Source organism: Notechis scutatus, chromosome 2 (genome assembly GCF_049901735.1).
Source record: "Notechis scutatus isolate UNSWTSFEM ecotype Mainland chromosome 2, rNotScu1.2, whole genome shotgun sequence".
Classification (NCBI taxonomy): domain Eukaryota; kingdom Metazoa; phylum Chordata; class Lepidosauria; order Squamata; family Elapidae; genus Notechis; species Notechis scutatus.
The window spans coordinates 92,018,810-92,039,934 of record NC_142010.1 but is presented as its reverse complement, the minus strand read 5'-3'; the positions used below and the strand labels follow the sequence as shown (position 1 = coordinate 92,039,934).

The following is a 21,125-nucleotide window of genomic DNA, read 5'->3' as shown; positions in this document are numbered from 1 at the left end:
TCAATTCTCACTAGTTCAAGGTTGACTCAGCCTCTCACCCTTCTGAGGTTGGTAAAATGTGGGGCCAGATTGTTGGGGGCAATATGCTGACTCTGTAAACTGCTTAGAGAGGGCTGTAAAGCACTGTAAAGCAGTATATAAGTCTAAGTGCTATTGCTATTGCTACACTTCAGGTGTAACCCAGGTCATCTAACCCTATATTCAAAGTCTCTGAACATACATTAATTACACCAGGAAAAGCATAAAACTGGCTTTATATTGCATTAATTCAGTTTAAAAGGGAGTGAGTTTCTCACATATAATTCCATGTAGAAGCTGGTTTAGATGAGAGATGAAGAGGCTACAGCTTTTAGTCAATACAAAACATGTTAGCATTGCACCTTGTGGAATTTGTGTATGTTGACCTTTACTTTGTCTTTCATTTATGGCAGCAAGGTGAGAAAGACAATTATTGATACCAAAGCATTCCTGAGCATATCCCGTTTTCTAAGATCACCAATTATTCACTCCCATCTCCATCCAAGGATTTTTGTTTCCCTATTCCAGTTCTTATACCATCACATAAATGAGAACTAGCCAAAAGGGAGAGAAATGGTGGGAGGATGGGAATTTACAATAAGCTTGAGAAGGGTTAATTTTTCCTTTTACTCATCTATGAGAATATTTATCTTTCAAAAATATTTTTGTCATTGTTTTACTTGGAAAAGGTCAAAGCAACTAAAGTATCAAGACAATAATCAGAGATTAGCATTTGGACAAAGTTGGAAAAACAAGGAACCTCCCAAAAATACAGCCAATGTTTATTTTAAAAAACCTATAAGAAAAAGTGTTGTGGATTCATGACATCAAATGCATGAAAAGGCACCCCCAAGTTTATTAATATAAAGAGCGCTGACTTATATTATTGCAACGTACTCAACATCTACTGATGGATCCTGTAAGATTGAATGCTTACAGAAACCATTTAAGAGACCTGCTTTGCATACCAGAATGAAGCAAGTTTTTATTTGATGATAGTACCTGCTCATTAGATCTTTTTCCCAAGCTTCAATTAGATCTATTCCCCCACCAAAAAAAAACAACTTTGTGCAAATATTTACAGGAACAGACTTCTTGCAATTTTATCCTAATTTCTGTGCTGTAATTTTTTATATTGATTTATTAACACAATGTCAATTTTGTAGCTTCATTACAGAATATTACAGTAGTTGAAACTGTATCTAAAACACCATGCAAATCAGTAACTTCCAACTACAATTTTTATAAAAGGTTAACAGTTTAGCATGATACAATACATAGAAAAAAAACAATTTAACACAATGCTGTTTACCATTTCCAAAATTACACAATTCAAGAAATCCATCTCTGTCCTGCATTACATTTACTCTGCTATGTAGAGAAAGAAAGAAACTTCTTACAAAAGCATAAATGTTGTTCTTGTATTTTTTTGGAATAAAAAAAAACTTGTTATTTTCCAAAAAAAGCTATCAGGTTGTAAGCTTATAAAAATAGAGAACATAAAATAACCAAACTGGAAGCTTATGCAGTCATCAAATTAAATTTTGTAAACTATTTCCATGAAAACAGCCATCCCTAAACAGATAGAAATTGCAAGAGTTGAATTGCAACGAAATGAATAAAGTCCGGTCTAACCACAAGGATGAGGAAATACATTTATATTTTTCTTGCTTAATCTTAATTTACATGTAATATTTATCTTACTAAAACAAGCATCAGTTCTTTCTCTGTAGAAAATGCTGCTACTCCAGCAGGAACAATCATAAAATATATTTGTTCTCACCAGCTATAGCATTAACTGTATGCTGTTTGCGAGGGGCATATCTTCAGTCTAACCAAGTGTAGAATAAGTTGAATAAGTGCAAGTAGGAGTAGCATAGGATTTACTCCATTAAACATGAAGACACGACAAAAAGAACAAAAATGCATCTGTTAAGAAGCCCTAGGAAATATAGAGGTGGATACAAGCCACTAAAATAAGACAGTATTTTATCCTGACAGTAAAACCTGCTGTCATCTCCCATCTATGAGTGGCCCATTATCAGAAAAAGACTTCTCTTCTGTTGTTAACAAATAAGCCTTCTTGAATATGCTAGCTTAATAACATGGTCTGCAATCATATTGTAAACCAAAATATTAGGAAGATTCCTTGCTACAATTATGCTGGCTGGGAATTCTGGGAAATGTGATCTCTGCACACACCCCAGGTCATCACTGGAGGATACCAACTTCAATAAGTGACAATTAAGACACGGCAAATAAAAACAAAGGCTGAATTTTCACCCAAGACTAAGCTATGACTTGTTTAACCATGGTTTATTAAATTATCCAGAATTAATTAAGCCATGCATATCATGCTAAGTTATCAACTGTGGGTTACAAATCATGTCTCAACTCCAGAGGCGGTATTCAGCAGGTTCTGACCAGTTCTGGAGAACCGGTAGCAGAAATTTTGAGTAGTTCAGAGAACCCGCAAATACCACCTCTGACTGGCCCCGCCCCCATATATTCTCTGCCTCCTGAATCCCAGCTGATTGGCTGGCTCTTCTTTTGTTGCCTACGGAGGAGAACGGAGCTGGAAAGCAGGTTAGTGGGGTGGGAAGGGAATGGGATTTTGCAGTAGCCTTCTCCCAGGAGTGGGGTAGGAATGGAGATTTTACAGTATCCTTCCCCTGCCACACCCACCAAGCCACACCTCATCCACCAAGCCACGCCTACAGAACTGGTAGTAAAAAAAATTGAATCCCACCACTGCTCAACTCACACAATATATATAACCAAAATAAACCACATTCCATTACAGCAATACAGTTTGAACTAATGCAAGACCAAATCCTCCTTACAGCTTCCTTCTATTTTTCTAATTCATTCTCGGGGTCCTTCAGACTTCTTTGGGAGATAGTTTTGTGCTTCTTTTATTGTTAGGAGGCAGTGAAAAATCCTGTAACACTATTGATTATTAGTACACTTTTATCCATTGCTCTTCAACCTCCATGGATGTTCTCATTTGATTTTAAAAAGACCCTTACAATGTCTTCCCTTCAGATTTTACTAAATTGTTGGAAACATTTTTCAGGGAGTGCAGACTCCTGGACAAAAGAGCTGTTTGATAAAAGACAGAAAAACTGATATTTTCTTCCTCATTTAAAAAAATAAAATAAACATTGTCACCAGTTGAGAGAAACTTGCAAATATTGTAGAGATTTTTGTCTCTAAAGAGTCTCTTCATTGGTGATGGATATACATGAGGGATATATCTGCATTTAAAGGGAAAAAGTGCTTCACTTGAGTGCATTGCACCAGTTGGCAATTCCTTCAAACATCTGTTTTCCTCCTACTTCAGGGAAAAGTGTGAGAAAAAAATATTAAAGATGAGAGAACAACATGGAAAGTTTTAAGGTGTAAACTAATATTTTAATAAAGAAAGAATGGAGGCTGGTATGTCAATAGCTCTCTGGTCTTTCCTTCATACTCAACCCCAAATATAGAAAGTTGTCAACTTTAGAAAGAATGGAGGATGATATATTAAAAGATTTCTGCTCCTTTCCTACACATGCACACACACACACACCTAAAATACTTTCCGCTGTAAAATATGAAATATATGTCCATTCAGAACTGACATCTTTTCTTTAAAATAGCAACATGTTGAATCTGGTATCTGTAAATCGGACTTGGTCTCCAGTTCTAAAACTCTATTTCTCATGCCATTTCTGAGGTCTTACTTCCACGGTAGGACTTACCTCTGAATAAACATGCATAGAAATCACAGCTCAGTTGAGGTATGGCCAGAAGCATAGCCCACACTGAAATTCTGCAGTGCTGAACTGTTTAATAAGAATAGTTTTGCGACTGTAACACCTAATCATAGTGCAAGCTGGGTAGTAATTACATTTCCCATTTTTTTCAATAATTGTTCACCTAATTACATAAACTGGCTAAGCTCAATTTGTCTTCTCTCAGATTAATTTACTTTCCACTACTTATTACTAGATGCATCTCCCTCTGCTACTTGTATATCTGCAGCCACTCTTATTCATTTAGGACTATTTTCTCATTTAAATGAAATTATTTATTATAACAATAAGGGTAATGGATTATGTAATGTGAACAGATTAGAGGCAGCTGCATTGGAAGAAAGCAATCTCTTCAGTTTTGCTTTCTTTTCCCCCCCTTCATCAGATTATGTCTCAGGTTACAAAGCATCTTGGGACAGAAGGGTTTCCTACTTTGTATTCCCCCCCCACAACTGCAAAGTCTTACATCCAAAGGGAATCATTATCTTCATGATATCATTATCATTATCTTCCTGATACCTGGGGATCTTCCTTTCATAAATGCTACCAGGAATGAAGAGCAAGACTTACAACTGATTACCACAGCTATCACTTCAGTAATTTATTCTGAAGAAGATTATTTCATTGGCATCGCCCTTTTCACTAAAAGGAAAGCATGAGAATATTCCTCTGGTGTTTTTTTTTTAATGAATGGGTGCCTCTGTACTGCAACCCAGCTATTCTAAAAGGGAAGATAATCAAACCCTGAAACATGCCAGATATATTCTGCAAAACCTTTAAAGACAGATGGTGCGCAATGAATGATTAGAAGCACAGCATCGTATAATGAAAGTCTCTGGTAATAATGACAGTTTTGGTAAGCAGTTGCCTTCTGGAATGAGAAGGCAATTGCAGATTTAAGATGGTGCCCGAGTGGCCTCTTGTTCACTGGTCCAGCAGCTGTAGGCAGTACACAATCTCTCTCTAGGTACATCCACTACTTTGAGAGCCACACTGGTTACCAGTTCAAGATGAAGTTTATTGTCTTTAAAGCTCTTCATGGCTCAGCATCTGTATCTCTTTTGTCCACCATTGCCTTCCTAATATAATCTTTTATGTCCCTATATTCAGGGAATGCTATTAAGAGAAGTCTCAAAAGTGAACTTTCCAAAATTAAAGCTTTTGAAAATTAAAATCTGGCTTTTTTTTTAAGCAGGCCTTAAATACCCATATGTTATGGTATGTTTCCTCTTGTGATGTGCAAGAACTCACATTGTCTTAGATAAATCTCAAAAAAAATGTACTTTAAACAGCACACAGATCTTGGAAGCCTAGGTAAACAAACAACAAGGTGAGCAAAGATTTATATAAAGCATGGAAGGAAAAACATTCCCAAATCTCTTCAGACATTTATCTACCCAACATCATCTCAAAACTCACTATAAAGTCCAAACCCAGAGAGAGAGAGAAACAATTTGAGTAGTTGAAAAGAACACCAGAGGGAGGGAAAGATATCTAAGTGTTTTAATCTTGAGAGGTGGTAAAAGGAATATGCTAAATATAATATTGTGGCATGGCACAAATTAGGGGGGAGATCCTTGGTGCTTTCTGAGCTTGGTTATTTCTTGCAGTTTCATTACCCAAACTTGGTAACATCATCAATTTCAACCCTTCATTTCAACCCAGATGTTGAAATATTGTCCTTTATAGGTACTGCACAAATTGTACTTACTCTGGATTTCTTGGAATTTTTGCAGCCTGCAGCAAAATACAGGGATTTTTTTTTTAATTAAAGACAAGTGCTCAGACAAAACTGCAGAAAATTTTATGAATGTATTCTGGAAACTTGCCATCAGCTTCACAATACCTTCACCCTCCAAAAACTTTAGTAAAAACGCCTATATTTCCAAGGGATCACTATAATTGACCATATCAGGAATTTCCAAACAATGGGCTGTAACACTTTGAATTGTTAAAGACAGTTTATAATGAATATTAGAATATTTTGCATAAAGAAAAAAATAGATCTACAGAGGGTGCTATAGCCATCACTCTTCACATTCCTCTGACTCATCTAGAACAGCAGGAGGGCTATGTGAGGATGCTTTTTGTGGATTTTAGTTCTGTATTTAACACAATTCTTCCACATTAAACTAGTGTCTAAACTTCTGGACCTTGGGCTTTCTAATTCAATCTGCCTTTGGATTATGAATTTCCTGTCTGGCCACTCACAGAGGATCAGATTAGTAATCATACCTCTTCAGCCCTTATTCTTAACACTCTTACACCACAGGGTTGTGTGTTGAGCCCTTTACTCTATACGCTTTATGTACATGACTGCATTCGCACTCATGTTAGTAATACTATTGCTAAATTTGCAGATGATACAAAAGTGGTGGGACTTATCATGGTATGGAGACAATAACTTGGTCCTCAACACCAATAAGACCAAGGAGCTTAAGGTAGATAATAGAAGGAACAGATCTGACATGCAGCCCTTGCTTATCAGTGGAGACCAAGTGGAGCAATTGGCCAGTTTTAAGTTTCTGGGTGTTACCCTAAAAGAGGACCTGACCTGGGGTGCCCACATTGCAGCCCTGGTCAAAAGGGCCCAGCAGAAATTATACTACCTGAGACTTCTCAGAAAACAACAACTGAATGAAAAACTGCTGGTGACCTTCTACCATTGCACCATAGAGAGCATTTTAACATACTGCATTTTAACATACTGCATTTTTGCCAATTGCACAGTGGAAAGATAAAAAAGCACTCCAGAGGAAAGCACTTCTTCTTTTCTTCTGTCATTGCCCAGAAGATCATTGGTTGCCCTCTCCCCTCTTTGGAAGAGTTCTATAGCTCCTGCTGCCTTAAGAAAGTTCAAAACATTCTCAAAGATCAATCTCATCCTGGGAACCCTTTTTTTGAACTATTACCATCTGGCAGACGGGACAGAATAATAAAAACAAGGACAAATAGGCTGAAAAACAGCTTCTATACCAGGCAGTAGTTCTTTTGAATTCTGCTGTATAGTGCAGTGTTGGTGTGATGTCGGGGGTTTCCGGTTCAATGTGTGAAGTGTGAAGGATGTTGTGTTTGTGTTTATTTTCATGATGTGCCCTGAAGATGGTGTTTGATTTTGTTGTACGAGATGCAATGACAATAAAGTAAACTAAACTAATATAATGAACTTTTTTGAGCTACACATCTAAAGAAAAATGACTTCCATGCTCCAAGAAATATACTCTGAGTAGCCTCTGGAATTTGAGATATCAGTGGTTAACAGATCAAGATTCCTTTTATATTAGCCACAAAGTAGCAAAAAATACAGCTCCTAAATTTCAATGACTGAGATTTTCATGGAGCTTCATTGTAAAATGTTTACTTTGGAGTCATTTTTAAATGTTCTTAAAGTAGAATGAAATCAAGATGCCACTGAAGATACTTTGAAGTGCACCAATACACGAAGATAGAGGAAATAGTTGGAGATAAATGACATTTTTAATTCAATACATCTGGAAGCCACAGAGATAATACAAGCTGGTTGGTCTGATTGTTCTTTGTTAATTATTGATGTAATTGAAAAATTCATGTTTAAAATTTAATGCTAGCAATAAATGTGTCAGTATTTTATTTTACATATGGTAGCACTTCCATTTTAGCTTACTTGTCCCAAAATTGGTTATTATAAATTGGCATGAATTGATTTATAGCTTATTACCATGTATTATAGACAACTACAATACAATTAATTGGATTCACACCAAATCATTATCCATGTTTACAAGTTACAGTGACTAGATATTAAGGACATGAAATAGAAAAAGTGCATTGTTTTCAGCTTGAAACAAATGTACACCAAAAGTTCTGTCAATTTTCAAATCAGATTTTTAAGGTTGGCTGAAGTTTGAACTTAAATCAGTTTGGGTATCCTGTATTTCAACAAAACCAAATTCAAAAAAGTTTCAAATGTTTCAATGCTACTCAGAATAATTTTCCAGAGCTGCAAAAATCAGATATCTTGAACAGAAATACATAAAATAGCAATAGCACTTAGACTTATATACTGCTTCACAGTGCTTTACAGTCCTCTCTAAGTGGTTTACAGAGTCAGCATATTGCCCCCAACAATCTGGGTTCTCATTTTACCCACCTCGGAAGGATGGAAGTCTGAGTCAACCTTGAGCCTGGTGAGATTCAAATTGCCAAATTGCAGGTAGCCAGCAGTCAGCAGAAGTAGCTGCAGTACTGCATTCTAACCATTGCACCACCATGGCTCTTAATGTTAAATCTTTGCTATCATCTACTGTTCTTCTGGATTTGTGCAGCCCAGATCTGGTAGCCTTAGGCCTGGCCTTTCTGGCATATGTGGATTCTAATTTAATTACTTTAATATGAGGACATCTAGGCTAAATCTGTGTTTCTCATCTCTCACACAAGACACAATGTTTTCCCTCCACTACCTCCTACAGGGCAAGAGAACAACCTAGAAGAACATATGTAATTAATGTTTAGTCAAAATGAGAGTTATATTTACATTTTTTAAAAATAAACCTTAATCAGTGATGTCTATTCCTAAATCTAACCTTGCAGGCAAGAAATGTAAGATATCACCCTTTACACAGACTTCACACTTGCCATAGCTATCTTTCCACATTTTTAAATGCCCTGTAAACTTTCCATTTTAAAAAAAACAGCACAAGAGAATTCAACACACAAAATGCAATGAACTGAATGAATAATGCCAAAGTAAAAAAAAAAAAAAAAAACCTCTCCAAAACAACCCACTAAACCAAACAAACTCAGCACAAAATTTTGGGGAATGGGAGAGAAATAACAATTATGTTGATGATTGTTAATTCTGCATGCACATACACTCTATTGATACTTTTTTGTTCTGTGAACAAGTTTGCCTTTGAACATACTCACTGCATAGACTTGCTGGATCTCAACCAGGACTAACACCATGCATAGAATTGACCCATGACTATAAATAAGAGATAGAACATACAAACTTAACTGACAAACACATCACGCCAGCATTGTACCAGCGTGTTTTGAAATCTTTATCAGTTGGGTGTCAACTCAGGGACAGTTGTACTTGTGCACACAGAAACAACATACCTATGAAATGACCTCCAGCACATCACTGGTTTTTCTCTTGAAGGTATATTAAACACATATTAAACTCCTGTTTACAAAAGTACAATCAATGGCTTACTTTCCAGGCTATTGGGGGTAGTATTTTTTTTCCTTTCTGGTCTGTGTTCACTGCTGGTCACTTCCATGTTATAAGTGTGTGTGCTCTCAATATACGGGGCCTAAGATCCAATATACAGAGTGTATCACTCAGCTGGTTCATCCCTGTTCTTAAGTGAAGGATCATAGACAATGACAAGGCAACGGGACTGAGGGAGAGTCAGGAGCTAAGGGAGGAGAGTTAATGAATGCAACATTGCAACACAGATTATGTAGGGACTAAATAAATCCACGTGGACTCTCTTCCAAAGTGTGCCACACTCAGAGGTTTGCTCATAATTTAAACAAATGGCTGGCATGCATTTCTTAGGTGACGTGAGCCTCTCATCCTAGTATGAAGTATTCCACTAAGGAAAAGTCTAGCTCACAGTGTGACTTAAGCATGCTTAAGGACAGCAGTCACCATATCTGGGCAGTGGACAGGCTGTTGCCATCATTTTGAAGAGCAGGGTAAAGATTTAGACCTCAATTCCCCCTCCAGTAGAAGTTCGGCAAGAGGAGCTTCATCTTGTTGAAGATGAGTTTAATGCAAGCCAGCATTAAAACATAAGTGATCACCTGCCTTGGAACACACATTCTTGCTCAGGATGTCAGGTTGATGAGCAGGAGAAGTACTGCCAGACAATGAAGCATCAAATCAGGCCAAACTTTGTCATCAGTTGCCAAAAACTGAGGCATATATATTATTCGCCTTCCTCTCATTTACTCAAATAGCACAGGCTAGAACATTCTGCATTATTGGCTGTGCCTAAAGACAATATTTCTCTTCCCTCTGAAGGAATCAGAGCCAGGATTCTGGCTTCTGTGGCTGATAGAAAAGGATGGCCTTACTGTTTCCTCCTAGATACAGTCTAATTTTCTCTCCTTCATTTTGGCCATTTCCACAACCTTCCTACCATGTGAAATTGTCAGAATGGATCTCTAGGAACAAGCTGGAAGGTAGAAATGCTAGGGTAGGAAAGGGATTCAAGGTGAAATTAGATTGCCAAAGGTCTCTGTCCTTGTAGTTCACATTCTTGGGTTCACATCAGTTCTAAGAAAAGAACATGTCCCAGCATAACTGTACTTAAGAGGCCTCAACCACCAGTCTTCATGCCTTCTCCGTAGCTGAGGAGACAGCCATTCACATGTTTTGTACAACCACTTGCTCTTAAGCAACCATTTGAACGTTAGGTTGGTGAAGTTCCTCCAGATGGGGACATCATAAGTAATAGGACATTGAAGTGAAGATCAATCTGGCACTGAGTCTACTATTCCTCTTCCCTTTACACTCACAGTAAAGTAACAAAAGTAGCAAAGTTTGTGGCAAATTTGATGTCAGCTGGGATAATTACCATGTTGGCCCATCCTGCACAAACAGGTGTAATTTGTGAGTACTGCAGCAAATGTCAACAACTTGTGCCTCATGGGCTGATCTTCTAATGCTGGTTCCATTGACCATAACCATGACGCTATGGTTGAAACTTTAATGCCCAGAAAGCTGGTTGTCAGACAAGCAGTTCACGGCTATATTCATTTCATTCTGTGTGAATCCTGCCCAGCAGGTTGGTGTAAAACAATACTCGCCTGTTGTTGTTCTATAACATGGATAGTGCTGCAACTTACAGTGGCAGACATCCCCTCCTTCTTGCCTCACCCCAACCAGTGTATCACAAGGTGATGGCACTAAGCATATATTTCAAATGCCAAGATGAAGAAGCTATAGAGTAAGCACCCTTCTATTCACAGCATAGCCAACAATTCTTCTCCCATTGTTGATACAGGAAGAGTACCAACACTTTCTGTGTTTGAGGGGATAGTCAGAAATCATCAGATGAAAGTCTTGGAATCCCGTCTCCTCCATCAAACCAAATGCCTAATCATTCCAAGCAATTGTCTGCATAATACTACATGTTACATCTGATGCCTTTGGATAACAATCCTACAGGCAACTTGATTTGCTTGAAAATGCCTTATTGGTAATCTAATTTTACCTGAAAGTGACTTACTGTTAATCAGTAACTTAGGCTACCTAATAAGCACTATTGGTGGTGATAAAAGCATTTGGATGACATCTACAAAGGATATCCAAGATAAAAAGATGCATGTTGTCCTTCTTCCTAATAGAACATGGATGGATTTTGAAGCAGAAGGTAAAAATAATTCTATAATATGAGGTCCCTTAGGCCTACAATATTCTTGCCTTGGGTAATTCTGGGATGCCACTAAGTGCCATGAATTCTGATTTATTGGAAGGGGATGATCTTCCCCTTCTCTTAATCTGTGTCCTTAGCCCCTTAGTTGTAAGAAGTGAACGGGCTGACTCCCAGAACAATCACTACCTCTTCTAGTTCTTCCAATTCTAGGCTCTTTCTTAACCTTATCTATAATGATGCTAGCTGGAGCTTCCACTCCTGCCTCAGAAGAAGTGATGTAGTCTCCTTAAAATCCAGCCTCCTTACAATTGTTGCCTTTTCCTCAAATCAGCAAATATTATAAGATTGTCTCTCCCTGGTGATATTTACCTGACCCATTAGTCTGACAGGAGAGGCAGGACTTCGAGGGAATGCCATCCGGCAAGATTACACAATCTTTTCTGTTGTGCCCACCCTCTGAAACATCATCCCCTAAATATCGGTTTTGGATATTGGTTTTTCATGAGGCTTTAAAAAACTGGTTCTGCAATCAAGCCTGAGGCCTTGTTATTGGGAGGGCGAGGGAATCCATTTTGTGACTGTATTTATTGTAAAGGTCTGCTTTGAGACATTGCAGTATCCGCTGCTATTTTATATTATATGTGACTTCTATTGTTTTGCTGTTTTGATAGTTTCCCAGAGTCATGTAATTGAGATGGATGGTCATATCAATTTAATAAACAAACATTCTTGCTCTCATCAGCCTCTGATTAGTCCTCTAACTGGCCTAGTTCTTCTAGGCAGTGGGAGAGGGGGTTGGGGCAGGGGTATAAAGTTGTGGGAGTGTACCCGACTAGCTCTAAACTGGAGATTAGAACTGGGGGGAAAGCTTTCAAGCTTTTTTTAATAACAAAGGGGGAGGATTATTATCAGCCTTTAGTTTTTGAGACAGATGTACTGCCTTCTCCAATTATTTTCCCTCACTGTCACAACCCCTGTGACAGAGGTTGTCTGGTCCAAAATCACCCAGTAAGCTTCCATAGTTCAAACTGGACTTGAAGTGAATGTAAGTTCAGGTAGTTCTCACCTTATAACAGTTCATTTAGTGACCGTTCAAAGTTACAACGTCCCTGGAAAATGTGACTTATGACCGTTATGACCTTTGCAATTTTCCCATGCTCACGTGATCAAAATTCAAACACTTGGCAACTGACTCATATTTATGATGGTTGCAGTGTCCTGGGGTCACGTGATCATCTTTTGTGATCTTCTGACAAGCAAAGTCAATGGGGATGTCAGATTCACTTAACAACTGGGTTACTAACTTATCAATTGCAGTGATTCGTTTAAGAAGTGTAGCAAGAAAGGTCATAAATTGAGCAAAGCTCACTTAACAAGTGTCTCACTTAACAACAGCCATTCTGGGCTCAATTGGTGCTGTAAATAGAGGAGTAAAGTAAAATCACCACCCTTCCCATTGAATCAAAGTTGAAACTAAAAGAAATATATGCTGGCATTCAGGCTGTGGAAACTGTTTCAGAAACAGACAGAAAGTATGCACAAAAGAACAGCAGACCAGCAGAAGCAGTGTTGGGATTCAAATTTTTTTACTACTGGTTCTGTGGGCGTGGCTTGGTGAGCGTGGCAGGGGAAGGTTACTGCAAAATCCCCATTCTCACCCCACCCCACTAACCTGCTTTCCAGCTCCGTTCTCCTGTGCAGGGCAACAAAAGAAGAGCCAGCCTATCAGCTGGGACTCGGGAGGCAGAGAATAGATGGTGGTGGGGCCAGTCAGAGGTGGTATTTGCCAGTTTTCTGAACTACTCAAAATCTCTGCTATCAGTTCTCCAGAACTAGTCAGAACCTGCTGAATACCACCTCTGTGCAGAAGCAACAATCATGCCCTGAGTCTTTCACAGCAATTTCTTCCTCCAACTTTTCTACAGCCATTGTTCAATGGTCCTTAGATCCACTCCCTCACTGTATCGACTGTGTACTCCTGAACTGCTTGTTGCCCTGCTCTAATACTTTATGTAGCTCCACCAAACCTAAGCCAAGAGCAGCAGAATATGACTCAACCATTTCTGCTGTCCTGAGGAGAACTCAAAAGCTAACACTCCAATTGCAAGAGGCAAGACAACTTCCAGCCACATCACTTAAAAAAAGCCCACTCAAAATGCTTTCTACCTGAAACAATTGTTCTGTATTTTATCCAAAATATGTGATTTTTTCCAATGCACAAATCACACAAAACAGCTGTTTCACACTCAAAGCAGCTCATGCTTGAAATGTCTTGCACGCAACTTTAACCAAAGCCAAACAAACCACATTATAGCTTAGCGTGATCTGCAATTTCAGAGTTTGCCTTCTTCCTTCTAGTTGACTTTTCCATATATTATAAAAAGTGGTAATTCATTCAAATGAGTTTGTTCTTCTGTTCTTTATTATTGAGTATCTATAAATCACTTGATTGTCCACTGAGATTTTCTCCTAAAATAAATTACATAAAATGAAAGGCAACACCCTTAAAACAAAAAAGCAGAACAAAACAATATTAACATTAAACATTGTTCATCAAAGCCCAAGTGAAACAATATGATTTTCTGTACTTCTAAATTTCAGTAAGGATTGGAGCAACAGTCAAGAGCCCACAGTTTCCATAGAAAAGTTTCTTTATACTGATTGTCCAAATCTTGTGATAGGTTGTAGCACAGCTTTTATGATAAAGAAGATATATAAGGGCATATTTATACATGAAGTAACATCTTTGCTGATATTCTACCTCTAACCTGTTTAGGATTTCCAAAACAAGAATAGAGACCTAGGTTCAGAAACTAAAAGGAAGCAAGTATAGTTGGTTCCAGACTGGTGATTATTTTTCTCTAAACCTTATATCCATCATCACTTGTTATCCTATATGCATTACACTTTTCAAGGGCAGCATATTACAGTGATCTAAATGAGAGGCATTGAACACTATCAATCACTATGGCTACTTTCTCTCTTCCAGAGGGTACTGCTGGCTAGTTATCCAAAACTATTCACAATGCTCCTGGCTGCAGCAATCAATTGGTGTCCAACAGGAAGTTTGATTGGCTCAAGACAGAGTTCTTTGAAGTAACACCTGATCTGGCAACTTCATACAGTGCCAGCTCCATCTACAACTTCAGCTCTACTCTGAACTGAAACTCTGTTTCTCCCTAATCCCACACTGTGGCCAGAACCAGGCTTTCTATAAATTCCAAATCATCAATAAAGCTGTTAAGTATTATTGCCATAGGGACAAGATACTGCAGCAGAAGTGTGGATCTCCTCTCCTCTCCTCTCTCCTCTCCTCTCCCCAGGAGGAAAGACAATACAGAACCCTGAGCAGCTCCATGAACCAAGGACAGGAGGCAAGCAATAATCTCATAAGATTATCTTCTAGGACTTTTAGATCAGAGGCACTACAAATGGTATCACAAGACTCATACAGCCAAATGTCCCAGAAGGGTACCATGATCTAGAACAACGTCTTTTTTTAAAAAAAATCCAAAGTGGCCAGATGTAAAATCAAATAATGAATCAGGGTCATAAACATAAAGATCTCTTTGCACAGAAAAAGATTTGAGGGGCCCTTGGTGAACTCTGAGCTTGGTTGCTTTCTTACATACATTTCATTACTAGGTAACATCATCGATGTAAGATCTCTTAATTCCAGAAAGAAAAGACTGCGTTTCAGCTCTATCAGATCACTGTTTAGCCAACTCAGAGTATGATAATTCTGTGTATGGGAGAGCAGGAAAGGAGCTTTCTCCCCCAGCAGATTATAACAGCAAGAGCAACAGCTTATTTAAGAAGCATTTGAAGCAATATCTTCTCTTTCCTCTACTCGGTTATACTCTCCTCACTAAGGGAATATCCACTCAAGGACTCTGCCAGCCTTAACGCAGCTCCCAAGAGGTCTGTAGGGGGCGTGCAAAAGTGCACCAACGTGCCTATCGTCGCTGTCCTATTGTTTATTTTTCTTATATGTACCCATTTCATGTATTCATAACTACGTATATATTTATACCTATTATCTTGTATGCGATTGACAAATCAAAATAAATAAATAAATAAAGATAAAGAAAGAAAGATCTCGTCTTACCCCTTCTATGGGTCATTTGCACTAGGTTCTGAAAAGATATTACTACTTTAACAGCTGTGCATTTCCCTTTCAGTAACCCAAACAAAACGAGCAAAGCTAAACAGGAGTGTGTCAGTTCTACCTGGTTCATCTGAACATCACATCTTTTTTCTGTGTTTTTTATCCTCCCTTTCTTTTGGATTTGGGCAATGAGATTTTGCATCTGCAGCATTTGCAGAAGCTCAAAGCAAGACAGTGATCTTTTCCACTGGTTCTCAGTATTACAAACAGATGTTGCTTCAGGTTGTAGCTGAGGGTATGGGAATGGAAATATGGTACGGATGGAAGTTCATCATTAATTCCTAGAGTTTGGCTCAATGGTTCATCCTCTGAAACCCCTCTTTCAGATTCCAATTATCATTCAAAGAGGAAAAGCTAAGCCTCTCTTCCCCCCTCCTTCTAACAAAGCACTGCAAATGGCCTCTCCTTAAAAAAAAAGACCCATATAAGCTATAGAGGCCCATTCCTACAATACTTGATGCTACTCAGCAATCTAGGAACATGGTTACCTGACCCACCACACACCACAGCTGACTCACAAAAGGTGGACTTTCTTCCAATCTTGTTTGAAAACAAATTCATACAAAAAAAAGCTCAGGTGGTAACAGAAAATTTGGCGAAAAAGCTAGTTCTAGGAAGAACCTGATTGTGCCATCTATTCCATGGTTGGCTTTTATTGCTCCTGCCTATAAAATGGGGAAAATAATGACCTCCCCTTTAAAAATAAATCGCATTTACATACTACTGTAATAGAATGAATACAAAACTGTCATTTTTAGTTAATCCTTGCTTTCTTTGGCCTTCATCCATGAGGTAAATATTTTTCCCCCAGGCTTGTTTGGGATCATAGAGGAGAGACATAAAAGAAGTAATTTGGAACTAGCTCTTTCAGTGGAGCTTCTGTTGTGAAAGAACAATGGATAGAAACTAATCAAAGAGAGAAGAAACCTAGAACTAAGAAGAAATTGCCTGAAAGTTAGAACAATTAACCAGTGGAACAACTTGTCTTCAGAAGTTATGAATGCTCCAACACTGAAAGTTTTCTAAGAAGGGATTGGACAACCATTTGTCTGAAATGGTATAGGAGACCTCCAAGGTCCCTTCCAACTCTGTTATTCTATTCCAGTGATGGCGATCCTTTTTGTTGTGGTGTGCCGAAAGCACGCATGTGTGCCGGCACCCACAATGCAATGTGCCCCACCCCACTTGAGGGAAGCCTCTGGCATCTCTGGTATTTCTGGAAGGCCCGTTTTTCAGCCTCCCGAGGCTGCAGAAGCTTCCCTCAAGCCTACGGGAGGGTGAAAACGGCCTCAAACAGGCCAAAAATCAGCTGGGAGGCACGTGCATGTGCAGTGCAGGTAAGTTTGGCTGGGGCTCACATGACCACACAAATGGCTCTGCGTGCCACTTATGGCACACGTGCCATAGGTTTGCCATCACGGTTCTATTCTATTCTATTCTATTCTCAGAGCTTGAGTCTAATTTAGCAGCTCTTCAAGGAACAATGAAGAACCAGTTGCCCTCTTCAGATAAGACTGAACAATGGTTCCCAGCATCCCACAATCACTCTTTCCCACACTGGCTGGGTTGCCATTGCACAACTTCTGGAGGTCCACAGGATTTCCCAGCCTGGCAATATAAAGTAAAATTGTTCCTGAGCCATCAGTTTCATTGCTTTGACAACATTCAGTTGCATTTTTTAAGAGTAGGAGAAGGAGACCTACAGAAACTTGTTTCCATTTAACAAAGAAATTCTCCTTTTATTAACAGCAACCACAAAAGAAAATGAAGGGTGACAAAGAAAAAATAATCCATAAAACTTTCTGCATTTATCAGTCGATAGAAAGATATAAATTCAACATGTCTCCACTGAATATTCCTTACCAGCACATGTCCAACTTCGTTTCTTTCTGATTCCATTACCCTCTGCCAGGGCTGGCAGCTTGTTAAAGAACTGGTCCCTCTTGCTTCTCCATGGATCATCAAAATGTCACCAACATTAGCCAGTTCATTTCTATAAGAAAGCAACAGCCAAATTAATCTTTGTGGTTTTTTACTGCAATTATGCAGTTTATCCTTTCTTATTATATGACCAAAACATATTCATCCATTCACGACATGACCTTTTACTTTATTTAAGTTTTGTAATATGAAGTATGAAACATACTGATTGGCAAACTGTTCCCCAGTATTGCCAATGAAATACCTTCACAGGCTCGTTATTTTGGGTAAGCCAGCATAATATCAAACACAAGCTGATGAAACACGGCAATGAAACAGGGATGCACAATGAATTTTCAAGTTCAACAGCTCTCTTTCTCTCTCTTAGACTTTGTACTGGGTTTCCTCTTCCATCCTCCTATCCCACTTCAGTGCTCAACACAAGACAGAAACAGCAAAAGCAGCCTATCTTTAATAATCTATCCTACCATTCTTTTTCTTTGCACCAGAAACACCACGAGCATGAGGAGAAGAATAACATATAGAAGCACTTTCTGATTACTGTGCTTGGCTTAAGACCGCGAAACACTTTGGGTCCTTTAATTTTAGTCTGACCTTTGCATCAGTCCTTACCTTCTTAGGAATCATATTTTGCTCTCATGATCTTCAGTTCCCTTCTTTCCACTCTAGGAGTGACACAGTCTTACCTTTCCAGGACACCCTCTAAATACATTTCCTTCCACATTTACAATAAACTGCCACTATTTACATATTTTGAACTTCATCTGTTTTTCTTCTGCTGCTGCTGCAATATACAGTATACTGTATCTCTCTGTGAATGAACACCACTCAATGGTGCTGAAATAACTCAGGAAGACACTTAAGAGGTTCTCTACTTACGTCAGAGGGGCGCGGAATTTTTTTTATTTTTTATTTTTTGGTAGCATCTGAGCCATGCCTTGTCAATGCAATTATAAATGAAATAATAAAACCGTCTTCTGACCTGCTAACAGACTACAGAAGGACATAAACTATAAATGAAGCAAAGTTACAAGTTGTTTTGTGTTCCTCTTTACAGACTTTCTGCTTACACAAAAGAGAAAGACAGCACAGCAACACTTAGGTAATAAATACAAAGCTGAAGAAAATACTTATTTTCATCTCTTTCAGTGCCTTCAGCATCTTACATTCAGGTTTTCATCTGGTGTGAATTCCTTTCCTGAGGTAGCTCCCTTTACTGTCCTATTTTTTCCAACTGGTTGAGGCAGCAAGAGAATGATGTTTTCTTGTCTACTCTAATGAGCTGCATTGAAGCTTTATTTATCTGTAGGAATTTTTGGAACCTTAGCCTCCACCAAATGTGATGGCCCACAATTTCCATCATCCTGTTTGTCTGAAGATGACGGTACTTCAACCTCTTCTGAATATGAAAGGTATAAGTTGAGAAGGTTACAAAAATCTAGATACCACTCAACATCAAGGAAGAGACAAAGAAAAATCTAAAGTATTCGCTGCTATTTGGTGCATTTTGATTTCAGCAATCCACATCAGGTAGCCTAAATTTCCCTCCCCATAAGCCCCATAAGGCATGTTTTATGGGGTTTATGGGGAGGGAAATTTCTCACCAGCACACAGATCAGGCCCAAATTATCTCCCCTAGCCTTGAGGTAGGAAATACCTTCCCCAAATTTCTAACTGCCTTGTCTTAGAATCTCTGATATCTGACATTCTCCAGATCTCAAACTATCTGGAAGTAGAAGACTGTCTTCAGACTTCATTTCAATGGTGTGTTTTTTTTCTAAAAAAAAAAAAAAAATCAGGTACCACTATAGAAAAGCGGACCTCTGAACGCATGCAGAGTATTTTCTCAACCACAAGGTAACCAAAGCCTAATAAATTGGCATTTCCACTACGATGCGAGAAATCACGAGCGACTTTCTTTTTGAGGGGAGGGGGCGGGAGAAACAACAACGATTAAGATTATTGGTAAATCAATTGATTAGACGTAGCGAACCGAATAGCAATATTCCCTTTGATCGGCTGAGAAGGAAATCCGAACCTGTTATCTTACCATTGCAGGAAGAGAAGTCCGGGCGCCCCCATTCAGGGAAAGGCTGACCACACAGCGGCGGCTGGCTGCATCTCGTCTGCGGCGCCCCGTTAAGTCGAGAAGCGATCGCGTTAGGAAGGAGCACTCTACCTCAGCCGGTCCGCTCCCGCGCGCCCTTTTGGGCGCCCTGTCCCTTTTTCAAGTCTCGTGTGAGGCTGCTTGGCAAAGTTACCGTCCCGGGCGGAGCGAGCGAAGAGCGAGGAAGATGGGAAAGCCTCCCTCCCCTTCCCCCCAGATTGAGCAGCCGGCTCCAAAGGTACGAGCTCAAGCAGCCCAGCTTCCCGGCTTCTCTCCCGCTGCTCGGCTTCCCTCAGAAAACGCCGCGCGCTCTGCCTGCTTTTTCTCCCCACGCGGCCAATCACAGCGCGCTCGCTGCCGCCGGGAGCCTTCCTCAGCTCCAGGGGGAAAGAGGCGGAGGAGGAGGAAGAAGAAGAAGAAGAAAGAAAGAGAAAAGAAGGCGAAGAAGCAGCGGGAAGCAAAAGGGCTCTGCTCGCCCGGCTGTACTCAGCACCTGCCCTCCCGCCCTGCTTTCTCGCGCCCTTGGTGCGCTCTCGGTCTCTGGCGACTCCTTGTCCCGGGTCGGCCGCTCTACGGAGCGCCCTCCTCGCCCGCCAACACTTAGCCGACGGTTGGCTAGCGCAGAAAGAGTGAGAGCTCTTCGGTTCCCCTTCCCGCCAACGCTGCTCCCAAATTATCCGGAGCTACGCCCTATAACGCTGTAGGCTACGGGAAGAAAGGCAACAGGTGCGGCTTCTTGGGCTCGCCCTTCGCAGCTCGGCTCCCAGGCGGGTTCACTCCAAAGCTTTGCTCTCGCTGACTCTCTCTAACCTGAGCAAAAAACAAAACAAACAAACAAAAAAATAAGGGCATTGTGAAAGTGAAGCCCTGAATGAAAGAGAGGTGGGGATGAGAAACACCTGTGTCCTTCCAGAAGTTGTGCAAAGCCAACTTGCAGCTTCCCGAGTTAACCTAACTGGGAATTGTGGTTCAGTTACATGTAAAAGGTTGTAGTCTGGTGCAAAGTGCTTCAAAGAGCTAGTTCATAATTCAGAGCAGCAAGAGTTTTCATTTTGCATGGGCCTGGGAGCCTGACACCAGGGATACTGTGATACGCACAAGACCACTTAATAGCAATAGGAATAGCACTTACACTTATATATCTCTTCACAGTGCTTTACAGCCCCAAGCGTATTGCCCCCAACAATCTGGGTCTTCATTTTACCTCAGAAAGTTGGAAGGCTGAGTCAACCTTGAGCCATGGGATTCGAACAGCCAGACTGCTGGCAGCCAGCAGTCAGCAGAAGTAGGCTGCAGTACTGCATTCTAATCACTGCCACCGCTGCTCTTAACACAGCTTTCCTTTCTTGGCAGCTAGCTTTGTGGCAGCATATTTTCTTTGGTCTACAGGTGTTCAACCTGAGGAAAAGGAGATGCTATGACTAACAGTTTAAGCAGCAAAAGACAGAGCTGAGAGTGTGTCACCCAGGATCAAACGCGAGAAGGTCTAATGAAACTAATGTATTGCTGATTATTCCTATGCACAAGAAACTTCTCAAGTAATGGTTAATACCCACTTAGGGTCAACAGAATTCAAGAGAGGTTGGGTTTAGTTTGCTTGTAGCTACATAAGGATTCAAGGTTGATCCCTCTTTTAACCCTGCCACAAGGTCCTATCATTTCTTCTCCTACATCATCTAGAACAGCACAAAAACAATTAAACAGAGTTGCCTTCATTGAAGCTT

General features: G+C 39.8%; 1 protein-coding gene across 1 annotated transcript in view; it reads right to left on the bottom strand.

Moving 5' to 3' along the window:
- HTR4 (5-hydroxytryptamine receptor 4) overlaps positions 1 to 20,045 on the bottom strand; it is a 257,825-nt gene extending 237,780 nt beyond the window's left edge. The window contains exons 1-2 of the mRNA XM_026685638.2: positions 19,345 to 20,045; positions 17,217 to 17,346 (exon numbers count right to left, since the gene is read on the bottom strand). The gene's annotated coding sequence lies outside the window, so the exon portion shown is untranslated. The remainder of the gene's footprint in view (positions 1 to 17,216; positions 17,347 to 19,344) is intronic.
- Positions 20,046 to 21,125: the final 1,080 nt, after the last annotated feature.